Below are 20,049 nucleotides of genomic sequence, written 5' to 3'. Positions count from 1 at the left end.
ATGATAAAAACCAACATAGAGTATATCAGTAGCCAACTTGATGGAGACAACAGCAAAATAAATGAATATCTTTTCTTCTTTTACTTCCTGTCAACTGTATCTTTAAGTAGTGGACATTCAAAAGTCAGGATCTATCTGCAGACTGTGTATACTTTGGGATACCGATGTAATTGTCAGGTAGTGTGCATGGACTGGTCTGTGGTACTATAGGACATATTCAGGCTCCTGAAGAACAAACCCCCCCCCAACTTCTGTTTCTTTATTTTCTTCCCTCGTGTGGCTATGCTGCCAAAAGGGCATATCAGGATTTTCTCTAAGTACAGCTCTACACAGGGGAAGTTTTGCAGCAATCCTGTTAACAGCAGCTATACCAGCAAGACTAATTCACTGGGTGCTGATGAAAACCTAAAGTGTTTGGAAAGTGGTTCTTCTTTTTTTTCTTTTTATTCACATGCTCAAAATGGCAATAAAGATCCAGGATTTTTATTTTGTTCTGTTAAAGTAAATGCATTTATGCTAAAAGACTTGAAACAAATTCTGCTTACTGCTGAAACAGCTTTATGTTCAAATTACTAAAATACAAGAAATGGGCTGTCGAATAGTGTAGCTTATCCTTCTGCTTTGACTTATTTACTACTTTTCTGCAGTAGTTAGTAAACCTTACAAATAATTCTATAACTCTCTGCAATCATATTTCTACACGCAAATTTTGGCGTTCAGATCTTGCCTTTTCTGTCTATAGGCTAGAGCAGGATGTCTAAAGAATATCTAGAGCCCCAACACAGACGTATCTGTTAAAAAAAAAGGCAAAAAGCACTGTAATTTCTTCTGCATCTGTCAAAACCAGAGCTCCACATTACACAGGACATCAGTGACAAGAGCAGGAGGAGAAATATAGAGTGCAGTATGTGCTCAGGTTAAGTGAGAAGTGATTAACATGTTTTCCCAGTCAGATTTTGACTGGTTTGAAGCTCTAGTAATCTTCTGGTATTTGATTAATCCTTTTATTTCTAGAGCAATGGTTGTAAAGATCAGAATTTAGACAGGACTACAAATGATGTAAGATTAGCCGGCCTCTAACTCATCCTATAAAGGATAAGCTGTTAACACAGTATAAAAAGGTGTAGTGACACAGGAGGCTAAGAAAGCCTGAAGATACTGAAGAGGGAGCAGCAGCAGCCACCCAGGCTCCAGCAGTCATCACGCCATGGTAGCAAGGTGCAGATGGCTCCCCTTACCTGGCCAGAGGTTCCCAGCTCCATGCTGGGAACGCAGGACCGTGCCAGGAGGTGGAATAAAACCCTTCCCCATGGCAGGCGGTAAGGCCGAGGCTGCAGCAGGGGACTGGGGCTCACGGTGGTGCTGCCTCTGCCAGTGCAGAGCAGCAGGGGCACAGCTCAGAGCCCAGCCACAGCCATCTTCACTCTTTAGACACTAAAGCCTCTTTTGGTTATTAAAAGCCAGCACAGCTCATCAATAGGACACCCTGAAAGATGCTGAGGGATTAATAACATCAGGAACGTGTCCTCTTATCGCAGCCTAACAATGTAGATTTAGGGACCTCCCTGTCTGAGGACTCACCAGCCCCATCATTCCCACACCTTAGTGCTCTGCTGACCTTCCAACAGTTCCTACGGCAAGAAGCTGGAGCGGATGTTGCGAACTAAAATGATCAGAAACTGACTTGGACTTAAATATAAGCCCCAAACATTTCTCCTACCTCTAAAAAAAAACAAACCTGTTCTGCTGTTAATCATCTTCCCGGAGAGCAGGGCTTTGCACATCTTACCCCTAGCTCAATAAAGTTCTCATTAAAATTTAAACTGTTACAAAACATCTTAACAGAGTCCTCACTCTGTTTTATCATCATCCATCCCAACACACACGTCTCTTTGTAGCATGTAGTAGGCTCAGGCAAAGATGAGCAGAGAGCAGTGGTAAAGCTGTTGCTGTAAGCACGATATAGTTCCTTAACGCAGAAGAAATTGGAGATTCCTAAATAGCTCTGTATCCTATTTCAGAAGGACATAAACCCAATGGTCCCTGCCTGCCCCCTGTGCACCACAGCGCTGGGTATTTAGGTTTTGCAGAAGGAAGGTGTGTTGAAGTCATTGAAGGATGAGAATGAATAGCACATTCAGTTTTTTTCTGAAATAGCTGCAAGTTACTTGTAAGAAAAGATGTGATGCTTCTGTGGTTGTCGACACAAAACCTTTGCTTTAATTTTAACTAAATTAATGGAAACAATTTAATCAGCGTGAAGGCCAAGCTGGCCTGCCGTTCTAAAGGTTTATCTTTTGCCGAAGTCATCTTTCTGCCTGCTGACATATCAAACAGGCCAACAGTATCAGCAGAGGATATCCTGGAAGAGACAAAAGAGAATTGCCAGTGGAGACAGCACGAGAAGACAGAAGAGACTATCATGAAGGTTAACAGATGTTGGGAGAGAAGCTGGGTGGTGGGTAAGAGCCTTAAAAAGACTGAGAAAATACAAAGCAGTAGATAAACATAGAGGGGGAGAAAAGGACAGCAGGAAAAAAGAGGAAAAAGAATAAAGGGAAAGTTGAAACAGTGGTTTGATTTACCAGGTGTTGTTCTGTGCTGTAGACAATACAGTTGTGTTGTAGATCAGTTTAGCCCAAGACATAAAATGCAGTGGAAGTCGCAGAAGATTTTTCAGAGGCTGATTGGTTTCAAGTATCCAGCAAGAAGCCAGGAATATCTGGACAGATTGCATCCCTTTTTAAAATACCCATGGCCTCTAGGAGAGTTGGAAAGTTAGCACTAGCCCAGTAATAATTCAAACAGATTCAATCTCTCTTGCCTGCTCCCAGTGAGCTCCCAGACAGTGCGCATGCAAAGCGTGCAGCACAGCAGAATTCCTGTCTACGCTGAAGCAGGTATAGACATTTACATGGGAAGTTTTAACTTCAGTTGGTGCATTTTATGAAAACAAACCAAAAAGTAAAACAACAAAAATTTAAATGTGTCCAGTGTGCTGCTAGAACAAATTCAGTACCCTCCTGCCAGGTTTGGATGCACGTCTGCCTGTTGGGGGCTCAGTCCTTCCTCCTCCTGAACACGTGCTGACTCCCAGGACTGCCTCCCATCCGCTCTCTGCTGCAACCACCTTCTTTCCTGCATGGCCCAGCACTCCCAGTCAGCATCAGAAGTGTTTAAGGACAGCTGACCCTTTTAGCTTCCTGCTTCTCTCTTAAGTGTACACAGAAACGTGCAGGCAGCAGGGGCTCAGCACCTCTGCTTCCCCTTTATCCTTTGCCTCTCCGTCTGTCGGGGGATCTCCAGCTGCAGCAGACACAGACAGTAAATGCTAGGCCCAAAAGGGGCAGGCAAAGTGAATGCAGTTTGAATTTTGGACTGGCTTTTTAGCCATGCCCTTCCCAGAGGCAGTGCAGGCACCTTCAGGTCATCTTCTAATTGCAGACCTAAAAACCGTAATCTCATCTCCTGACAGTCAAGTGAAACTAGCTGCTCTGTAAAGCTCCAAAATGCAGCAATTAGACTGAACTCACTTTTAAAGTCCCTGCTAGCAACTGATCTCTGCAGAAAAAGTATTTGTATTTCACTCTGATTTTCAGGTATTTGTAGAGTACAACAATAGGAGGCGAAAGACACAGGTACTTTGTACTAAAAATACTTTGCATATGTGCTATTGCATTCAGCTCATACAGAAATTCCATGTTTAGATAAAGATGTTTTGATAAAGAGGCAAAATGATCTGTTGCAGGTAGAGAAGCAAACTGCTGAAAACCCAGGGAGAGGATAGAGCTGAGTCTCCCGAGCAGTAGTGCTGTGCTTGAAGCATCACCTCTTTGCTAAACAGAAGGGGGGAAAGGCTGCTTTCCTTACACTACCTTGAAGCAGCTGATTTGAACACCACCGTATCTTTTCATACGGACAAGAAATTAGGTCAAAACTTTCTAGGAAATTTCTGCCGCCTATTTTAGAACACAGTTCAAAAGATCAAAGGAGAGAAATTCTATAGAAACCCGTATGCAATCTCATGTGGAAATGAAACATTAACAGGAAGAAATCTTGTGACTGAATATACTGCTGAGCTGACATCCAGGGGCTTACCTTTTTAAAAACCTCAGTACAGCTCTGCAGCAGCAGAATGTAAGGCAAAGAAAGCGAATAAACTTAAAACAACCCTTCCATCAGCGCCCACCCCAAGGACAGAAACACCATTCATTTTGTTAACATTATGGCATCGTTTCTCCCTGTTCCCATCTCTACCAGCAACTTGGCTGCAAAGAGCCACTTTAGCCACAGTAACAAATCTTACCCAAGCAGTGGAGTTTTTATCAGTAGTTAGAGCTCCTCGCTCATGTTCGGCATTAAAGTGTTCTTTCTTCTAAAGCACTATTTTGATTAGATGATCTCTTCCCTGAGAAGAAAAAAAAAAACACTTAGGGCCAGATTTTTAAAAAGCTATTAGGCTCCTGCTTAATTTAAATGCATAACAGCAGGCAACTCAGCCTAATTCTCTACTTGAGCACACAGTCTCCTGATTTATACACACAAGTGGAGTAGCTTTTGTGGATGCATATTTTACCTCTTGTTTTATACTCCTTGTGTTTTAATAACTTACCTTTACTTATGATTTTCTTAACTCAGACTTAAATTACACAAACAATCATTTAGCACACAGACTGCATTGACCAATTTCTTCCAGATGCTTTGAAAATAGAGTTCATTGGACTCCTTTTATCCCAAGTTGTCTCGTGGTGCAGTAGTTTTGGGCCAGTCCTATATTTGAGAGAAACCGGGGTCTTGTTGAGGGGGGAAGAGCAGAGGGTTTAACTCCACACATCAACTCCTCCCAAACAGCCAGAGGGAACAGTGAATCTCACAGTAAGAAGACTTTTATCACTGGTGTATCTTCTTGCAATTTCCACACTGATCTCTCTATAGGTTCCTTTGATTTATGAGGTCATTTGTCTGTTGACAATTGATTGAATTAACTACTCTAGAAGAGCATTTCTGTCCCAGAGCAGGGAAGGGTTTTTTAACCCTTTTTTGTTAGCTGTAGTTGAAACAAGTGGTTGGACGTGCAGCTCATCTCTATATGACAGTTAAATTTCAAAACACTCCAGAGACTTACAACTTTCTTCAGAAGATTCAAAAGAAACAAAGATCTCCTCGATCAATGAATAGTGTTTTTTTGCACAGAAGAGAATAGCAGGTTGCAGGATGTAATACTGGATAATATTTCCTAAGCATATAATCACTGCTGATTGTAATTTATACTGGAATACAGCTTGGCTAGCATCAGTTTTGAAAACATTTCCACCTGATCATGCAATTCTTCCTAAAAGGACATTGGAAAATTAAGGTCCTACTGAGAATGAGATTGCCACCTGAGGACAGCGTAAACATACAAAATAAGACAGATTGAACACTAATCCTGCAGACTTAGTGGTGCACAGACCCCAAGCCGCAGATAAAAACTCTACTAGACTGGGCCTGTGTAACCTGAGTAGAGACAATTTCTAATACTGCGGGCAAGTAGGGACTGGATATCACAGAAATGCCGAAGGGGATGTCCTAATGCCTACAGACTTGTGTACAACTTTGTGTGGATTGCTTCACGGGCTTGCAACCCTAGCTAGGTGATGGGGAAGAGGACCCAAAAGGAATGGTTATAGAGATGAGAGCAGAAAGCACGAACCTTTCACTTGCACAGCTACAGCTGACGACAGAAAAACACCAGTGTGGTTTAGGCAACCTCTGACTACTCAACCAAGGCTAAGGGTTACATCTAGTCTTCCTAGAAGGGCATTGCTCAGTTAAGTGCCTTCACTTACCATATTTTCAGTAATGCATGGGTTGGATAATAAAAGACAGGGTCAGCCCAGAGTAACTTTATTTGGTAATGACCCTTGTTCATACCTGGGTCCCCACCGGTGGGGCAATAAGACCTCTACTTCCCTGAAACTCAGCAACTGACCCTTGAACAAGACTTGTCCTTGGAGGTTGGATTCTTAATTGCCATGGTGTTACTGTTTCTTACTGCCCTTAAACTTCCCAGTATTTCAATATTCACGTTCTTTTCTTTCATCTATTTCTGTAAAATTATGCTAAGTTTTTCTTTCATGCAATATTGTATTACCACTTTTGAGACATCGATTATACTCCATCATTAATATTTTTCAGTGCAGTTTTTTCCTTAGAAACAGTCCTTTGGACTATCTTGTTTTTTCTGGCATTGATTCCCTGATTTTTTTTTTTTTTATTTTTTTTTTGGTTCACAGCTCACTTCTCAAGGCCAAAACTCCACAGGCAGGGTTTCTATCAATTTTAGTTGGAGTTCTCACCTGATTAGAAGCCGCAGCAGAAAGTTTTATGATTGCACCCGGAGCGTGAGGTTTCAGCTGCTCCTGACGCATCACTATTTCCAGATTTGATTCCAGTCCAAAGTGTGCATCACAAGTTGGAATTAAAAAACAGTTCATTTCCAAAATTCCCTGTAAAGGAGAAGACACTGAAATAAAAATGGTAAAAAATTCTTCCCCTCAGGTTAGTACTGAGGTAACTTGAAACAGTGTTTTTCATTTAATTGTTTATGTTTCTTATTTGACCTGACTGTATGACACACCAGTAACAGTATTACTTTATAATCACAGCATCTAATCACAGTATAAAAATATTTCTTGGTAATACATAACAGTTTTTCTGAGCTGAAAATAAAATGTAACGTTCTTCTGCCTACAATATTTAAACTAAATAAAAATGAAATATGCTATTGGGATTACGCCATATGAGATGATTGGAAATGCTGGCGTGATTTGACATGTAACAGCCCACTTTGCTGGTATTAGCAGGCCGTGAAATCATATAAAATAATAAAACAGAAGAAAAAATAATGAGTTTCATAAGAAAAATGCACTTTTTGATCTTTTCTCAAAAAGAAACTTTCTGTTCTGCATTTTGTCCCACACCACTTTTAGGGTTGTTAAGGAGGAGCCTTTTCACAAACTGCACTAACTCGTCAGTAAAGGAATGAAACCCTTAGCAGACCAAGCCTAACCGAACCAAAATCTAACTGGCAGTTAGCTGATCCCTAACTATTGGCTTCTCCAGCTTCCGCCTGTGTCGGCTGCTGTTGAGTCTCTATCAGACAGCTCAACTGGTGAAGTTTCGCAGCGACTCCAACCACGGTTTAGCTCCACCACGTGCCCATGTTGCAACCAAACCAGTGACATTGTCCTACAAGCCCACGGGTGGGTCAGACATCCTCCTGGGGGCAGTTCAGATGCTGAGGGTAAGGAAACGGGGGCCGCTGACGGACATGCCGCTCCGTAGATGAGGACAGGCCCAGACCTGGCGCACGCTACGGACTGGGTGGATCCAGCCCCTTGGACTGACCGGGTCACTTCTGTCTCTCTGGACAGCCTACAGCGCATGGCGCGTAGCAGAACAGGTCCTGGCGTTGCTCTACCTTTGCCCATTCCCTTGAAGTGTTTTCTGTGGAAATGATCCAAACTTTCTAAACATGACACAAGTGTCTTTTGTTTCACGGGTCTATACAAGTCTTTTGTGTCTAAAGAAGACACAAAAGTCTTTTGCTTCATGGGTATATAGAACATACTAGGAACTACAGAGACCTGCTACCTGAAATCAGAGAAAGCAGTTAGGTTTCACAACCTAAACTGAACTGGCCATGTCAGCTGAGGGCCCATCCAGGAGGATACCCAGTTGCTGAAGGAGCTTATTTGGACAGACAACAATTTCCCACCTGCACTGACCAAAGGCTCCAGCATCATGGCAATAAAAGTCCTCTCAGCCTGAGCTGCCACTTCGCAAGCAGCCAACAGCAAAGAAAAACAATCCAGAATATTTCTATAGGATAAAATGGAAAAAGTGTCTTTTTAAAACCGTTGCATTCTCTCCCATGTCAGAGACGTTTCATTGACATTTTGTAAAAGCATACAAAGTCCTTTGGTTTGAAAAGCACCACATTAGTACATTCTGGCTTTCAAATGTGCATTTTCCCAAAATGATCATTTTTATGCATGCAGATGCTTCAAAGGGAAAGATTAGAAGAAACAACACTTCTTGTTCCTCCCCTATTTTATCTATCATCAGAATGGTAATCTTTATACCAAATGCAACTTCCACTTCAGTCAGCACTGAAGCAAATGAGTATTATCTGCTGAGTAACATCATTATTTCATCAGCAGTTCCTCTGTTTCGTTTGGAAGCTCCTGATAGAGGCACTGCTCCCCCCTTGAGCCTGGTTAGTGCATTAGCCCTGGCAAGATGATAGCAAAAGTCATATGAGCAAAGGTCCTCGGAAATGGAAATTACTCCATGAACTTTTAATGCAAATAAGAAGAGGTCAGTCAAAATAAGCACCCACAGGAAACCAATTGGAAGTGAAATATGGACTCAAATGATAAAATAGAGCTCCATTTCATACAAGTTGATGCTCACATGCATTTATTTCTAACATCCAAGGACAACAGTATGAAAACATCAGCCTAAGCAGCTGGTTTGCACTTTTCTTCCTGTCTGCAGTGATACCTTTCAAGCACAAAGAATCAGCAAAACCAAAATGATCTCAGCTGGGTAACATAGCTTGAATCATTTAATCAGAACTTCAAAATATTTTATTTAAGTAACGTCACAGTCCTGTAGGCATCGCTGACTGAACTGACCTGTTAGCCTATAAAATCTGAACACACGTTAGATACGAGGCTTTTAGACACAACAACAGTTTTTAAAGTTTGGGAAAAACATACAGACATTTGTGAGGATGAGGGCAAGCAAGCCCACATGGTGCTTTACTTCCAGTTTAGGACCCACATGGAGCACAGAGAAAGGTATTTTAAATTAGGACTTTTAATAGGCCCAGTTTACTTTAAAGATTTACAAATTTTGCAGTGAACCTGCCCGATAGTGAAACCATGTTACGTGAACGGTTGGAGGAAATCGGGGCTGCAGGCTCATGCCCAGCCTGGAAGTGCAGGGAGGTACCAAAGCAGCCAACAGCAATACCACCAACCTGCAGGGCTTACAGATCCCTCCAAAGTCTGCAAGATTAAGAGAAAGGACCAGCCATAATTATGTGAATTCTTAAGAAATTGTGGAAATTAATTCAAGCCTAAATACAGACCTCCATTTGACAGCTGACCCATATATATATATATACACTAGAGCCCAAGCTAAGACATGCAATTCTCTTATACAACTCAAATGCTTGTAAGTGCAGCTGTGCTGCTCAGGCTGCCCCTGCCCTTCCAGCAGCCTTTTCTCCCTTCCTCAATCCTCCTGCACAATTTAAAAGAATGACTGGAATGAAGCAGTGTTGGGCCATAGAGAGAAACCACTTTTGTGTTCTGCTCATAAGTCATGAGCTAACTTTCATGCAGGTACACATGGAACTGTTAAAAAAAGAAAATAAGAGCAACATGCTAGCACAGGTCTCCTCTGGAGAGGTCACAAACCACTCTCCTTTCCAGCAGGTGAAAATCATGTCAAAAGAAGGGGGCTTAGCACCTGCAAAATACTGACTGATCATGGTGAATATATAAGCATCTGTTTTCATGCACCAGATAATTGGGTCCTTGGGAAGCAAACCAAAAAGATGAAGAAAATCTCTAAAATTCAGGTTTTAAGCCACTCACTTTTTGCCAGCAATCATTTTATGTAAGAGCAGTGACTGAGTACAGATGCAACTGAGGTTGTCCTGTCAAGCAACCATCCATATTTCTTGGGTTCTATTCCTCTTTAATGGGCATCACTTCCCAGAGATCACGGTGTCAGAGCACTAGCACTTTTTACTGTAATCTCTTTTTTTTTCACCTCTTCTTTCTCTCTGCACCCACTGAAAACTGTGTGAACACCTAAAAATATGTATGACTTGGCAGATCTACACTGGGGCTCCTCACACATCATCAGTCTGCCTAAGGCATTGTGTCCAAAAGCTGAACATCATTATAAGTTATCCAACTAGCTGATAAAATGTTACTTCATTTTTGTTTCCATGCATTAATTTCCCCCTTGATGTGACAGCCCAATCTCCCACTCACTCACTGTCAGCCGCTGTTTTCCATTTGATGCTGACATTCAGTCGCTCAGTCTTTTCAATATGCACCTTCCTTAGCATTAAATGTACACTTCCTATAGGTTTGGTGTGCTGAAATTGCTCAGGAAAACTTTCTTTCTTTAGTTTAAAAATAATCTAAAATATTTCTTCATTGTTTAAGGTAATCGCTTCCCCTTGGAAAATGACATCATCATGCTTTTAGATGTATGCTGTATATTACAAACAACTATATTGTATATATTTATATATAATCTGTATTTTATGCCTTTTATAGATATAAAGCCAAAATCTTCAGTGACCACATGCAGTCACTATGGATCCCTGAGCACCCATCAGAAGTCTGCACTCAAGCGCTCGCCAAAGTCCCAGTAAGGTAAGTGCCCACCTTCACCCTCCATGTCTCTAAAATTCACTAGCAGACCTACCTGGAAAGATGCTTTCCTTCCTCAGCTAAAGAAAACACGTCAAGCTTAAGGTATGTATTTTTGCTGGGTTTCAAGCCGGCGAACCAGGAGGCACTGCAAGTCACTTGAAGGTAATTGCATCTTAAAAGAAAATGAACATTCATAGACTGAACATAGTGTACTTGTTTGAATTGATGTTTCAATTCTTTGCAGAAAACTGGGAACGTATAAAGCACTGACATTTTGATTGCCAGGGTTGACTGTGTTCTCTGCTTTGTAAAGTTGGTCTGATATGTTAAAGCATTACACCCAGACTTTTGGATGATGGGTTTTCTGTTAGTGACTGATGTCCCTTCCTTGAGCTTTGTATTTAAGCAAAGCTTTTGAGATGGTCTTTCTTTCTACACTCCAGTTATCCCAGCCCAATCATTCTCTGAATGGTTAAAGCTATCCTGACTCTTTATACAAGATAAAAGGTATGCGCATCTGAAGACCAGATTCAGTTTGGCTGCTGAGTTCAATTATCCACTACTGGGAAAGCACCAACATCACATGCTGTCTTTATAAAAAAAAAGAAAATTTAAAGAAGGAGCAGGTGCTTCCACTCCTGGTGCTCATCTTGACTCACCTTAAAAAGCCTCATTTTCTGGGTATAAACATTGAGTCAGTTTAAGATGGTTAATTCCTTTATATTTCATTTTCTAAACTTTCTATAACATTCAGAAATCTTTCTCAAGGGAATAAGTAAATTGAACTTTTTCTCATGATCTCATAATACATGCTTTAGGTAAGTTCTGATGACTCTCGGCTCCTTATGGGGCACTTATCACATCCAGTGATAACTCCTACACATCCTCTTCAAAATAGTGAAAGATAAAACAATGCAGTTACGCTGGACAGTGTTATGGTGAACAAATAGTAAGATTAGAAACAACAGTTAAGGTAACTGTCAGATCCGGAGAGCACCTTTACTGAGAGTTGAGTCACAAAACATGACTTCATTAAATAATGACTTGCCCCCACAACATCACTTTTCAACATCTCTATATGAAACCACTGTCAAAATTTTAGGCTGCTTCTTGGAAAATATGGATGAATGTCCAAGACTTTCTCTTAATGGTTTGGGGGTTTTGGTATTTTGGTTGTTTGGTTGGGTTTTTTTGTTTGGTTTTTTTTTTTTTTTTTTTTAAGGTTCTGGAATCACTTAGCACTTAAAAAGTACTTGGTTAGAAGAAAAAAAAATGAGGCCAATTTCCCTGGTACAGACCTCTTGGAATTTTTAAGAAAAAAGAGCTATATTGGACAGTTTGAATTTTGCATATAGGAGTGTGTGAGCATTGCATAACCCCTTGTTTGCAGCTTCCAAATGATGTGATACTACTGTTGATGCCTGTAGCTACAGGTTAAGAGAGAGGAAATGGCAACAGTCAGGCAAACAGCAAAAAAGTCAAAGCCAATAGCAGTAACCTGCTATTACTGTCTTTCACTTACACGAAACCAAGCAAAGCTGAGCACTGCGGCCAGACTACCAGGAGATATACTTCTTTACAGACAGTGGGCAAGACGAGCAGAGAGCCCTCCAAGAGGTCTTGCAGTCAGGACCTGATCTTTACTTTAATCCAAAATAGCCTGAACTATGTGGCATTTGGCATGCTAGAAAAATCACAGGTTTTATAGGATTTTTCACAAGGATATGCGTCCTGTACAGAGACAGAGGGTGAAGAAGAGTTCCTGTCACTGCTGCTGGCAACTGAGTCCAGCAATGGATGTGCTTGACAGCAAAAGAGATTTCTATCATGGCCCTCTCAGCCTAAGGAAAATTACATTTTAAGTCTCAAACAAAGGACTGAAAGTCAGATTGCAAAAGAGCGGGTATTCATAATTGTGAACAGATTTTAAAAGAGCTCCATGTATATGGGCTGAGTACTTCTGAGTTTCTGACCACGAAACCAAACACTAAACTTTTTTAAAAGCTCTGATGGCTCAAGCCATGCTACAGCCTATATTAAAATACCTTTTTAATATTTCAAGGTTTTCTCAGTGCTAAGCTATTAAATGTGTAGACTGATTTCCTCAGAGCAAAATCCCTCCCCAAAAACCCAGACAGGATGTCAATCAAAGTAGTTAATTACTAACCAAAAAATCCCAGTAATTGACTGCATGGATTTTAATTTTATGAGATAGTGTTATCCTTATGAGAGGTCTCCAAGCTGAGGTTGGAGAGCAATGGCTCCCTGAACACGAAAACAGTTTCCAAATCACAGCAGAGATGGTAAGGTTGAATTTGACCTTACTTGCTCCAATAAAAATTCAGGTTATGTCCATTAAAATGAGTGAGAAATAGGTAGCAAAAGGGGTGACAACAAGAAGAGGAGGAGGGTCTTTTTGTGGGGAATTTGCAAAAAGCTACAGCTAAAACTGCCTTGGGCTTTTCATCAGAAATGGTCTCTAGGAGGTAAACAGTTTAGCAGACTGGTAGCTACAAAAAAAACACTACAAAAGCATCTTAAAAGTGGTTATTACACACAATTCTTGCATATTCTTTCTTTCCTGCCCAGCAATAATTGGTCTCAAACCACCAGGAACAGTGACAATGCAAGACCTCCACACCAGGTGATAGGTATTCTCACAAAGAACAGCAGTGCCCATTGGCAACATTTTATCTCAAGTTTCACACCTGGATATTTTTCTAGAGGCCCTGCATTTATGTAAGAATCACGAGGAGGATGTTTGAAAACTATTATCTAGGCTCAGAGTTGTGGTGGAAAGCTCTAAATTGTTACACAGAACAAAAACTGCATTGCCAATGCTCAAAGCCCAAAGGCTAATTAAAAGGCTCCACCAGCTTCTTGCTGCAGAGGAATGCCGATTTCAACTCCTCCACATGCAAGGTCCCCACTCACAAGCGCAGTCCTCCTGCTCTGTGCTTTGGCATTCAGCCTGATGTTAGGACTGAAAGGGGAGAGGACCTGGAAGAGCAGTGCTGAGATTTGTGTGCCATATCCATCGCCGACAGCATCAGTGTCGCCTATCCACGATGCTGCTATTCCAAGAGGCTGGCTGCAAAGCATTCCAAAGCTAAGAGGAAACTGCCCTACTGAAGCTAAATAAAGTCTGTTGTTTGAAAATTCAAAACTGGGACAGACAAACCATGGCACTCCCATACCAAATGGAGCAGTATGGCTATTACAGCAATTACTGCAGGATATGGAGTGATGCAAGACAGTCTTTGCTTCAGGTGGTGGGCACTGGCAGGCAGATTTTCTCCTAATACAGAACTCACTTTCAGATATATCTGTGCGTCTCATTCAGTGCCACTTTCCTTTTCACACAGATATTGTTTTAGAAGTGTTTAAAGATGAGTATTTTTGCCTAGGTGTCCATAAAGTAAGCTAAGGAGATTTCTAATAACTCCCCCCAAAACGTCCCTCTAAATTACCTAGAGGCTGGATAAGCTGAAGCAGCTCTTACTAGAAGCAGCCTAATATCTTTAGATTTTTGCTAGTCACAGCATCAGGTAACTTCAAAATTTAGAAGTTGTTTATCCCCTCTTGGTTATGCTCTCTGGTTCAGCATGGGTTTTCTATTGTTTCCTTAATAATTTGACATACATCCACGAGTTAAAAATAGCAAACTGATAGTGCATCCATCAGCAGTTCTACCTAGAGAAAACTGCACATACTAAACATCTGAATCCTATGCAGTGACATGCCAAGTCTACACCCAAGTCTACACTATGTGCTGGAGTATCACTAATTTTGCCCACTTTATTTGTTTTTTTCCTTTTTTTATTGCAAACAAACTACTAAAGCATGCCCATGTTTTACTACACAGACGGCCCTTCTCTGTTTTTAGCACAGCACACCCCAAAACCATGGATAAAAAGCTCAATAGATACTTACAGTGTTGTCTGCACTGAGTGATGTATTGGGTCTGTGTGGCAAGGTTTTTGTAGCAGGCAGGTTACAGGGGTGGCTTACTGTAAGAAGCTGCTGGAAGCTTCCCCAATGTCCGACAGAGCCAACACCAGCCGGCTCTGAGACGGACCCACCGCCAGCCAAGGCCAAGCCCATCAGCGATAGTGGTAGCGCCTCTGGGATAACGTATTTAAGAAGGAAAAAAAATTGCGGGGAACACAGAAATGGCAGCCGGAGAGAGGAGTGAGAACATGTAAGAGAAACAACCCTGCAGACACCAAGGTCAGTGAAGAAGGAGGGGGAGGAGATGCTCCAGGCGCCGGAGCAGAGATTCCCCTGCAGCCCGTGGGAAGACCATGGTGAGGCAGGCTGTCCCCTGCAGTCCAGGGAGGTCCACGGGGGAGCAGATCTCCACCTGCAGCCCGGGGAGGACCCCACGCCGGAGCAGGTGGGTGCCCGAAGGAGGCTGTGACCCCATGGGAAGCCCGCGCTGGAGCAGGCTCCTGGCAGGACCTGCGGATCTGTAGAGAGAGGAGCCCACGTTGGAGCAGGTTTTCTGGCAGGACTTGTGACCCCGTGGGGGACCCACGCTGGAGCAGTGTGCTCCTGAAGGACTGCACGCCGTGGAAGGGACCCACGCTGGAGCAGTTCGTGAAGAACTGCAGCCTGTGGGAAGGACCCACGTTGGAGAAGTTCGTGGAGGACTGTCTGCTGTGGGAGGGACCCCACGCTGGAGCAGGGGAAGAGTGTGAGGAGTCCTCCCTCTGTGGAGGAAGGAGCAGCAGAGGCAACGCATGATGAACCAACCATAACATGCATTCCCCGTCCCCCTGCGCTGCTGCAGGAGCAGGTGGAGAATTCAGGAGTGAAGCTGTGCCTGGGAAGGAGGGAGGGGTGGGGGGAAGGTGTTTTAAGATTTGGTTTTATTTCTTATTACCCTACTCTGGTTTGATTGGCAAAAAATTAAGTTAATTTTTCCCAAGTCGAGTCTGTTTTGCCCATGACAGTAACTGGTGAGTGATCTCCCCCTGTCCTTATCTCGACCCACGAGCCTTTTATTATATTTTCTCTCCCCTGTCCAGCTGAGGAGGGGGAATGGTAGAGCAGCTGCGTGGTGTTTACTTGCTGGCTGGGGTTAAATCACAACAAGTGAAAAGCTTTGAAGCTGTAAGATGTATTTTAGGTCTGAAAGTTTGTCTCTGGAAACTTTAATGAAGGCTTTACATACAGATATAAACAATTAATGCTCAGTGCTGATGTGATTGACGTGTAGAGATATTCTCTGAACTGGACAGTTTCTTCAGATGGAAGCTCACAGTAATAAAATTTATACCTCTGCTTCATGTCAGCAGCAACTGAAATGACGTGGGACTAATAAGTGGCAGGTTTAATTACAGCTCAGTTACTTCATTAAAATAGCTGTTAATTTAAACTGGAAGGAGAATCCATTCTTTTGGTTGCCCATCAGAAGCAGTCCCCACAAAAGGAGAGAAGCAGCAGTTCTGCTCATCAGCTCAAAAGATAGTTTGAATAATGCACGGGAGGAAATTAACACAAGGAAATGCAGAGAAGATCCTGTTTATAGCTGGTACCACAACTGGATTTCATTAGGAAAAGGCTGGCAAGAATATTTTAAACTCCCAAGAAAATTTTAAGCAAAAGCAGAACATCTTGGACAAATCACGTGAAATTGTGTTTGCAACTCTTCTAGCTCACTATGCCATCCTAGTGGCTTTACAGACGATGTAGTTCTGTACTTCATGTCACTATTCTCCTTTATGACCAAGCTATATATTTTAGGTAATAAAGCAGGTAATAGTTCCCCTCTGTTGGCCATTGCAGAGTATTTACAGAGCTCCACATAACAGTTTACTGCAGGATGTACAATTCGGGCACGGACACTTGCTCACAGAAGAGACTGAAGGCAGAGAAACACCCCACTGCTGTCTCAGAGATGGTCTGCTTCTGCTTTGGCAGCATATCCAAATCGAAAGTTTTCACATTTCTGATGAAAACAACATACTTATAAAAAGGACGGGGAAAAAACCCTGGTGACATCCCACTGAAGCTAGTTAAGACCACTGAAAACATGCAGCAAAGACATTTTTTGACCAGAAGACTTCAAAACAACTGAATCTACTGAGTTACGTATTTAATATGACGTAGCAACCCACTGATTTGAGGATCTATTATCTCCTCTCTTTTCTGGACAGGCAAAAGAGAGGCAAGCCTGTAACTTCTTTCCACCTGTGATACTATGTTATATCCTATCAAAAAAGAATACTGCTTATACAGTACCTTTGTTCAAAATGTGATGCTCCAGCTCCCTCCACTTACCCAGAAAAACCCTAAAAGCTACTGTGCGTTCTGCTGTAAGTTAGACCATAGAAAAAAATCCTTCTCATTTGTCTTTACAACTACATAGAGTTTATGTTGACAGGAGATGCCCAAGACCACATTTCAGCGTGGTCAGGACTCTACCACACTGGGGTGATCACTAACCATGAATCCAAGATCTCTTCCTACATGTTTCCCATTCGCTGCAAAAGCCCCAGGCTCTGAAAGGAGAGGCAAGGATCTCGCAGAGACAAGCTGCACTCACTGCCCAACCAGGATTTGTTCCCTGATTCATCTGACACGTGCAGCAAAGGAGCAGAGGTCCCATGGAGGAAACGGCAAGGCTATCAGAGGATAATCACCATGTGCCAGCTCAGTGAGGAATGTACAATATAGGAAATAAAAAGATACAGTTATTCATGCAACTGTTCATACACACAACTACATTCAGCTAAACTTAAGCACATATGAACAATGGTTGAGTGCTCCAACCTTTCTCAAATAGGACAGAGGTTGCAGGAAAAAGAGTGAGTAACTCAATTACCTAAAGGCAGCGCTTGGCAGGGTTGAGCCTCTAATCAAACAGAGGGATTAGACAGTCAGGAGAAAAGTGGCATAGCAAAGAAAAACAAAATGAAAGGAAACGGAGATGAAATAAGATTCTCTTATTGATTTGCACTGAAGATGAATTACTTAGTTATCACTGCAGTTGTAAATGAAAGCCATGCCAAAGGGGTGTAACTTCTAAAGGAAAACAAATTAAATATGTTTTCTTCTTTGCTTTGTGTAGAGAATGTGCCTGACTTCAGAAAGTCACTGCAGCAAAAGCTGAAAAACAAATAAAACAAAATAAATGTGTCCTGCACCAGGAAAAGCAACTTAAAGTTCTGCATTTAGCAATGAGTTCACAGCAGACCTACAGCTAGAATCATACACTTCTCACACCTAAGGGCATAGCACGATTTCCAGAAATGAGGAGGATTTCCAACAGAAACCAGCAACCTTGGCATCTCAAAGTCCAGATTGTCAGCAAGTGCTGAACCCCCTCCTTACACAGAACACCTGCCCTGGGGAACTGCAGGTCTAACACCCAAAGGTGAGCCATGTGTGTAAGATCCTAACCCCAATTTCTGAAATCAAGGACAGGCTCTGCGGGTTAGAAGAGGAGAGACTGAAAGGAAAACAACTTCCAGTGTCCACTGAGCCAGCACCAGGGAAAGATTTCCCCCCTCACATCCTCGATCTGTTCTTCACACCAGTGCCACATCAAAGCGTTCCGGTGGTGCTACTCTGTTTTGTCATTGCTACTTCATAATTTTTCATAAACGAAGCCAGATACTTTAGTGATCACAAGTCCAACTTACAAAACTCATTGTACACTCACGAATGATCTGAAAACTATGTTGGTTTTTGGTGCCGATTAAACTTCCTATGGCTGGGAGGGAAAGCCCAGTTGATGTGGTATGCAGGGAGTCCTCTCTCCAACAGAAAAGAAGTTTCTAACCCAGAACTACAAGATAATGGACTTCAAAGCTGTGGGGTTTATGCATGGAAAACCTGTCACTGGTGCAGGACTGAAACCTGCTTATCTTGGCCTTTCACATGGTGTAATTTGACAGGGCCCGTAGCACATCTAAAGGGAAGGAGATGGAAATGCATCTAACTGTATTGAATTTATTTACTTATTTATTTTTAAATAGTGGCAGAAGTTACTCTCTTCAGCTCACGAGCAGTCCCTGTAGAAGTGGATTAGTACATGGGGCACAGCAGGTGGTAGAAAGTAAAATTCTTTACAAGGCTTGCCCATGCTGGTCAGAAATATATTTGTAAGTTGAAGAAATCATTACACTCCTGAGAGTCCTTGGGTAGGAAATGAGTTTATCATTTGCTAGCAAATGATTTTGACCTTTCTGGCAAAGGTTAGAGGACAAAGATATATTAACTGGAGTAATTTAAGTCAAGTGTAAAGTAAAAGTGTTACATGGCCTTGGGGAAGAGTCTGAAGTCTTAGCTGCTGAAGATGTTTCAGCATTTGGTGGGGTTTACTATTTTAAGAACAAAATTATCATCATAAATTTCTGGGGGTTTACCTGGATGGGACTGGAACAATATAAATCTCTTAATAAATTTTATTGCCCACTTCATCTGTCACTTGATACCTACACCACAACACTGCACCGGGCTGCCAGGCTTATGTTGTCAGCTCTAATGCAGATCATCTTTGTGATCACAGAGACAGCACTTGCACTCCACTATAATCTCCATGGGTGTAACTGTAATTGAGTTTATATTGGAGCTGCACGGCAGCATCCATTAAGATTAATGAAGAACTCAGGTCCTCAGATGGCTGCATGAAGTACCTCAGATAGAAATATTTGAATAGATTCCTCACTTTCCCCTTGTAATCTAAGACTTATTTCAACAAGCAGGAGCTCCTACGGTGGCCTCCTGCTACCTGCACGTCCCACTTGCACATGCAGCCCATGAGCAACAGAACAAGCAAGTTTCAAAACCAACTTATGTTTCCAGATCAGGGTAAGGCAGCTCAAGCAGACCTGAGAGCCTGGTCCAAGCGTGCACCCTGCCCTGCGCACCCCCCACTCCCCCACAGTCAAAGCCCCAAGGAGCCTCGCACAAAGTTGCCTTTGCAGGGAAGTGCCTGCCGCAAACACTTCTGACCGCATCATGCTGCAGGTTGCAAGCACTCCTCAGGTAGGTGCTCCTAGAACTGGGATGGATGTTTCTGAATGCCACATTTACTTTCTCCTCCATAAAAATCAGCCATGAAGGCAGTGACACGCAATGCAAAAATGAATAACTCACAGGAGTGTTACTCTTATAACAACTCACATAAACCAAAGAGGCATCCTTGATATGGTAACATATTCCTCTGCGTGACCCCTCCTTAGCAGCTCATTATGCCCATATCTCACAATCCCACAGCTTTCCAAGGAGCTCCCTGTGCATGGCAGCACCTGAACATGTTGGATTTCACAGTCACCACAGAAAAGTGCTGCCAGTCCCCAGCACAAGCATCAGCCTGGTAGAAGTCTCCGACCTGCCTGAGGGCTCCTGAGATCCTGTTTCATCCTGTGGAGGTGATATACTCACAGATGGTGAATTACCCATGTTATAGTGGACTAGAACAGTAGCATCTACAAATCTGTAGGCTGTGATGAGACCTTGGGTAATCTCAACTGTTAATTTTATTAATACATTTTTGTTAAAGTGGATTTTTTTATTTGATTTTTAACAAAAGAAAAATTCCCTCACTACAAACCTTTCCCAAGACCTAGCTTCCTCATTTTTTCCCCTTTCC

The 20,049-nt window shown here is 42.3% G+C and overlaps 1 long non-coding RNA gene across 1 annotated transcript; it reads right to left on the bottom strand.

Moving 5' to 3' along the window:
• Positions 1–2,594: 2,594 nt before the first annotated feature.
• LOC115333266 lies at positions 2,595–6,485 on the bottom strand. The gene is made up of 3 exons (XR_003920728.2): positions 6,339–6,485; positions 4,307–4,408; positions 2,595–2,761 (listed from the first exon to the last, which is right to left on the bottom strand). It is a non-coding gene; the product is annotated as an uncharacterized LOC115333266 (long non-coding RNA).
• Positions 6,486–20,049: the final 13,564 nt, after the last annotated feature.

The sequence above is a fragment of the Aquila chrysaetos genome, chromosome 20 (genome assembly GCF_900496995.4).
Source record: "Aquila chrysaetos chrysaetos chromosome 20, bAquChr1.4, whole genome shotgun sequence".
In the NCBI taxonomy this organism is placed as follows: domain Eukaryota; kingdom Metazoa; phylum Chordata; class Aves; order Accipitriformes; family Accipitridae; genus Aquila; species Aquila chrysaetos.
Note: the sequence above shows the minus strand (reverse complement) of the source record. Positions and strands in the feature narration are given on the sequence as shown.